Raw genomic sequence first — 6,000 nt, 5'->3', positions numbered from 1 at the left:
TCTTCCCTCCATATGTGGGAGAAAGAAAAGTTGGGCGGTGATTTTGTGTGTGTGTGTTGTTTTTGTTATGTTGTTTTTTGTTTTTTTTTTCTTTTTTTTTCCAAACAAAATATTTGGGTATTTTTCATTTTCATGAGAAATTCTTGAAATTTTTATCTATTTTTAATTCCAAAGAAGTGAAGAAAAAAGAATCTATATTTTCCGTAGAAGAGAAATTCCATCTTTATTGTGTTCTCAGAAACATCCTTGCTAGAGGCCACAGCACTGCAGCCTTAGGAAGGATGGGAACTGGGTAGAACAGCTGGAGGCAATTTGAAGTGTCCATTTTCTATGATGTCATTTTACTTTTATCCAGGAACTGGATATTTTACTTTTATCCAGGAGTGTTAATGCCTTGACAGCCAAAGTCACAATAAGCTCTAGCTCTAATGAGTGTAGGAATGGGGACGTGCCTGCAAATCATAGGAGGTGTGAGTTTTGGACACCGTCATCTCTGCTGCCAACTGTTGCCCACAGGTTGTGCTGTTCTCATATTGGGATTTTTTCAGCTGTTATTTCTATTAAGTAGTGTTGCTCTCAGGAATTAAGGAGAAGAGTCTTGGGGTAAAAACCAGAACACTTTTTTGAAATCTTTTCTCTGCCTCCCCCCCGCCAAACATCTCAGTGTCACCTTTTCTTTCCATAAATGACTTAGATGACTTGCACAATAAAGGACATAAACGACTTATTACAACTTTTAAACAAATCTGTAATTATCTGTTCATCAGTGAGTGACTCTACAACTCTTCAGTAGTGCTTGTTAGCAGGAGGATGTTGATTAGCTGATCACCCACCGTTTCTTTCCTTTCTTGATCTTGGGAGATGATCTTGGTGAGATTAAAATGATATTGAATATGCTGTTTTCTAAAGAACAGCATTTTGGTTCCGTGGAATGAGAGCTGCCTCTTTTCCTGCGCTGCCAAACCTTTTTTTTTTTTCCCTATACTTTCAAATTAGTATGAGTCATTTTTGCAGAGAGCTGAATATCTGCCTGCTAGTGAGGCTGCAGGTGTCGGATGTTATTCCCAAAGTCCTCTTTTACATTCCTTGCCTGCTGTTGTGCTCCCCCAGCACTGCTCCTGCCTCTTTGCTTGCTAGACGGAAACATTCATTCAATTCTTGTTCGGTCTTTGTTGTAGGGGAAGCATTGATCCTCGTCTTGTTCAGTCACCTATGACACTAAAGGTGTCTGCATGTTCTTTTTGAAGCAACTACTAGCTTGAAACTAGAGGCCAATGTTTGCATTAGATCAGCTGAAGCACTTGGAGAACGCAGACAAGTCTTCACGCATGCAAGCCTCTCTTCAGGTCTGAAGGAGAAGCAGCAGACAGGCTCACACTAGCTAATATTGCTCAGCCATCATGGCTACAAAATGCCACTACTATTGTGTTGTAGTGTATTCTGTAATAATGCCAGAGAAATAGAAAAGAGAAAGCTGTGGAGGGGGACTTTAAATTTTTAGTATTCGGCATGAGAAACAGTTCCCGAAACTGAAATAATTTTGTTTGGCATTTTTCCTAGATTTGTTCTTGCACAAATCTGACTCCAGAGTGAATGTGATCGTTTAACAGGGCCACAAAAGCATTTATCAGCAGGCATCTTTAAAATTGCCTTCCTCTCTTTCTCCTTGTTTCGGTTTCCAGGCTGTATTCCCTCAGTCCTGCAAAGCTTCATTTTCCTTCCAGCCTGCAGGCTGGTTCTCTGATGTCTATTCATATGCATAATGCCTTTATGTTTACCAAATATTAGGACCAAGCATGACACTTTTCAGTTTGTAAATAAGAGCAAAAACCATTAGGCGAGCAAAGAAGCAAGAATTCATCATTTAAATCACAGATTAGAAACAGTGGGTATAAAAAGCTGCTTGAAACTGTAACCTGCATTAAAAGGAAAATGGAGCCTGTCGTCTACTCACTGGAACTTACAAATTTTCTCTTATGTAAGAAGTAGGCTTTGATACATGGGTCATATTAATCACATCTTAACTGCAGCCATTTTACGGCTTGCCCCTTAATCTACATGAATTATTTTAGTTCTTCGAGATAGCTGAAGTTAGGTGAGATGAGCCCCATTTTCTGAAGTGAAAACCCTAGGATTCTCCCTGTCCCCCCTTTCTATTAATTCACCTGTTTTTCTTAGAAGCACTAAAGGATAAAAGTCCTACAGTGGATAGAGAATCAGTTGGCAGGATCCCTGCAGGATGATGCCTCTCTTTTTATCATACATATACATATATATATATATATATATATATATACTTTTTAAGGAAAGAAAAGCTGTGGAGATATTATATAATCTATTAAAGTATTCTCTACATTTGGCAGAAATGCAAAGCATTTATTCCTATATTGCAAAGGGCCTCTGAGCTGCACTAATCAACACTTTATATTGCCAGAGCAGCATTCTAAGAGAAATGCTGTAAAGCAGGGCCAAACTCTGTGCCTATATAACCCCATCTCTGTGGTAACTTTTATAAAGAAGGGAAACTGGGAGTCATCATTCCCCAAGGAGGATTGGGTAGTTTAATCCTGGGAATCCTAGTGGTAGAGGCAGTACTGCTGGAGTGATCTGTATTTGATTGAAAGCCTGGAAAGCACTGAGCTTCCTCCATGCAGACAGAACCAGCAGGGCACAGGGAGGCTTTTATTTTGCAGAATCAGCCCTTATTTGCAGTTCTGGTTTATAAAGGAAATGATAGAAGAGAAACTTCCCTTTTAAGGCAAGGAAAATATGACCAGAACAGTCCACTTTGAGGGGTATTTAAGATCCCAGGGATATTTGCTGTGGTGCAGACTGATTCTAAAGTGACCTGGGGAGCAGTAGCTCTTCAGACTGCACGGAGACACTTCCCCCAAACAGAGCTACCACGTGGAGGTGTATACAGGCACTGGTAAGTGGTCTCCCCAGTGCCAATTGCATTACCACCCAGCCATGGGTCTCTGCCAAATTGTAGCTAGGCAATATACAGCAACAATCTTTACTGGTGAAAAATAGAGTCTTGCATATGCCATGCAAAGATCTTGTCCTTGAACATTTGTCGGAACTGGGGAGTGACTCATTTCAGTATTGATAGTAGAGCCTACTGTGCCTCTCATGGGCATCTAACCACTTTCTAGGAATCCCAAAACCCACACAAGTAATTTCTGGGTAAACTGTAACCTGGGTATTTTGAAATAGATGGTTTTCCCCAAATATAAAGCTACTATTTCTCATTGGTTATTCTCCTATACCTGTTGTATTTCACTTTTCCTTAGAAAAGGCTGTACCTATAATGATTAAACTAATATTTTTAAGAATAAATTTACCTGCAGTCACTTGTACAAATATTAGGCTTTGACCTTTGCTTCAGATTTTACCAGGAAGTCACTCCTCCTTACAGCCACCTCTATCCAGCTAAAAACAAAACTGTCATATAAAATACCATGCAGCTGGGTAGAGCGATTGGATCACTTATCAGTTTGGGGCCAAATGTCATCTTCAGTGATTACCTCATGGCAGTCTATTCACACTAATGGATTTGATGTGAAAAGAGATGGAACTTACAGGAGCGTCCAACCCATGATTTCTGTCAAGACTAAAGGCAGCAGATCCAAAGCACGTAAAGTTGATTTAATATATACTGATAAAGTCAATGTCTTGGCAGAAAAAAAATGTAGTGTGCTTATGAGAGCAAGATTAGTAGGTTAGGGTACGCATGGTTCAGTACAAACAAATGTGCCTTATACTGGCAGAGTACAATTAGTAGGAATAAGAAAACAAAATTCTGGTAAATAAGCCCTGATATTTGTTACACCCAGTAGTTACAGGGCAACAGAAGGAGAAGAGAAATGTTATAATCTACCAAGCTCACTACTAGTCTTGTTAAATTTCAAGCTCTTTGATCTCATGAAATATGGGCAAATAAACGTTGTTGCAAACATCTGAGTAATCCCATGAAATTGTTAACTCCATTGCATTTTCTTCAAATGGATAATCTAATCTAAATTTGCAGCATCTTTATGGTTGTTTCCTACTGTCGGACACTCCATACCTAATTACGGTCCTGCATGCCTCTATTGGCAAAGGTGGTTAAGGATTTCCAAAAGGTTATTCATTGAATAGAGGCAGTGACTATGCTCCTCATTTAGGGCCTTCACTTAAAGGCCTGGATTTAGACAAAAATCGTGCTAGTCATAGTCTTTTCAGGAGGATATCAAAAGTCAATTGCTTGTAGTCAAGGTGCAAAACTGCAGTGTAGTCTGAAAGTCATTTGAGAAAAAAATAAGAGGGAAGGCACCACTTAGGGATGCCTTAGTGTTAATTTTGAAGTTTTATAATTGCAAGAGGAAGGAAAATACTCTAAATCTCTCCATTATTATGGGAACACATGTAAGAGGAGGTCAGTTTTCTGGATGCTGGTCATTCAAAAGTCATTCTGATTTGTATCTTCTTATTTGAACTTCACTTCCCCTTTGCTTCCTGAAATGTATGACATTAGTTTCCTAAACAGAAGATGGATTAAAAGCTCGGAAAAGCTGATGTCACTTGAATATTTTCACTGGTAGATTTGTTTTTAAGTAATCCTCATAGAAACATAGGAAAAAAAAAAAAAAGAGGGATCCCTTGGAAGTTGTCTGGTTAAACTACTGCTCAAAGGAGCTTAAAAGTTCAGAATTTCTAAATTCAAAATCCTAGATGGCAGTGGCATAAACCACGTGCTTTGATTTCAGTCACTGTGGCCAGTGTAGGGACTGGGGGAAGAAAGAGGGGGGGGTGGAGTTTAAAACACCTCTTTGATTCTCCTGTACTTTTGTGCTCTTAGGACTGCCTGGCTCCCTCTGTAAATTGAGACCTCTCTAAAGTATGTTTTGTTAATGGGCCATGAGAAAGAAAATACAGTTTTAGCATTCCCTACTCTGCCTGTGTGTTTTGTTCCTATTATAGAGGAGTGCCATTACAGTGGGAGCTGAGAGAGGAGCTGGAATAGGGTCATTCCCATAACCTGTGCTGATGGGGGAGGCTCCTTTGCCTGGTCCCACTGTACCTTTCATGCTGAAAGATCAAATGTAAACCTTTCTTCTGTCTTATATTGTACTAAAAGAAATAGTACAAGGGACCCATACATTTAGGTTTCAAATAACCATGTTTGCTAATGCAGAGAGCCTAGCTGCATACTAACCTCTGCTATCTGCAGAGCTGGAATCCATCCACGTCTGCTGGTTTTCAAATTGGCACTTTGTGTATCTCTTGGAAAACCAATAAGAGGTTTGTAAAGAAATGACATATATTTTCCAATTCAGAATTTCTCTGTAATTAGAAATATTTCAAGTCCTCTAGTCAGTAATATAAAATGGAAAAACTCATCATAAGCAGAAAAGCAAGTGAATTTCAATCTACATGCGAGACATCATTTATCATTAGGAACTATGACAGTATGACCATTATTTTTTCCCCAGGTCTTTCATATCTCGTATTTTTAACTCGCTTTTGTATTATATTTTTGAATGATAAAGTGTTCAATTCACTGCTTAGGGATTGTTCTCAAGCTCTTCAGTATAAACCACATCCATACAATATTGAAGGATCTGACTTAAAATAAATCTATAGAAGGGAAATTCAAAGTTCTCTATTTTTATATCATTCATCTTCATCTGTCCTGTCAGTGTCTCTCTGTACTGTAAGACCGTGCACTTGTCCTGTCCATTCTAAATTGCTTAGATATTCTTGAAAAGCCAGAAAACGATCAGAATCAGGAGTATGTTGTCATCAGCTTCACAGAGCCCAGAATTTAGTTTTTAATGTGAGGAATGCTACTTCTGTGGAAGTCTCTGCTCAGTCACTGCAGAAAATTTAGTATCAGATATGAGAGGCTATGGAAATGATGCCCACCTTAGCTATGCAAGTGTTAATCAACACTAAACTCCATGGATTTAAATGGAGGTGCAGCAAGGTTGATCAGTCGCCAGATAAGAACCAGGTTCA

Source organism: Anser anser, assembly GCF_964211835.1.
Source record: "Anser anser genome assembly, chromosome: 2".
Lineage (NCBI taxonomy): Eukaryota > Metazoa > Chordata > Aves > Anseriformes > Anatidae > Anser > Anser anser.
Note: the sequence above shows the minus strand (reverse complement) of the source record.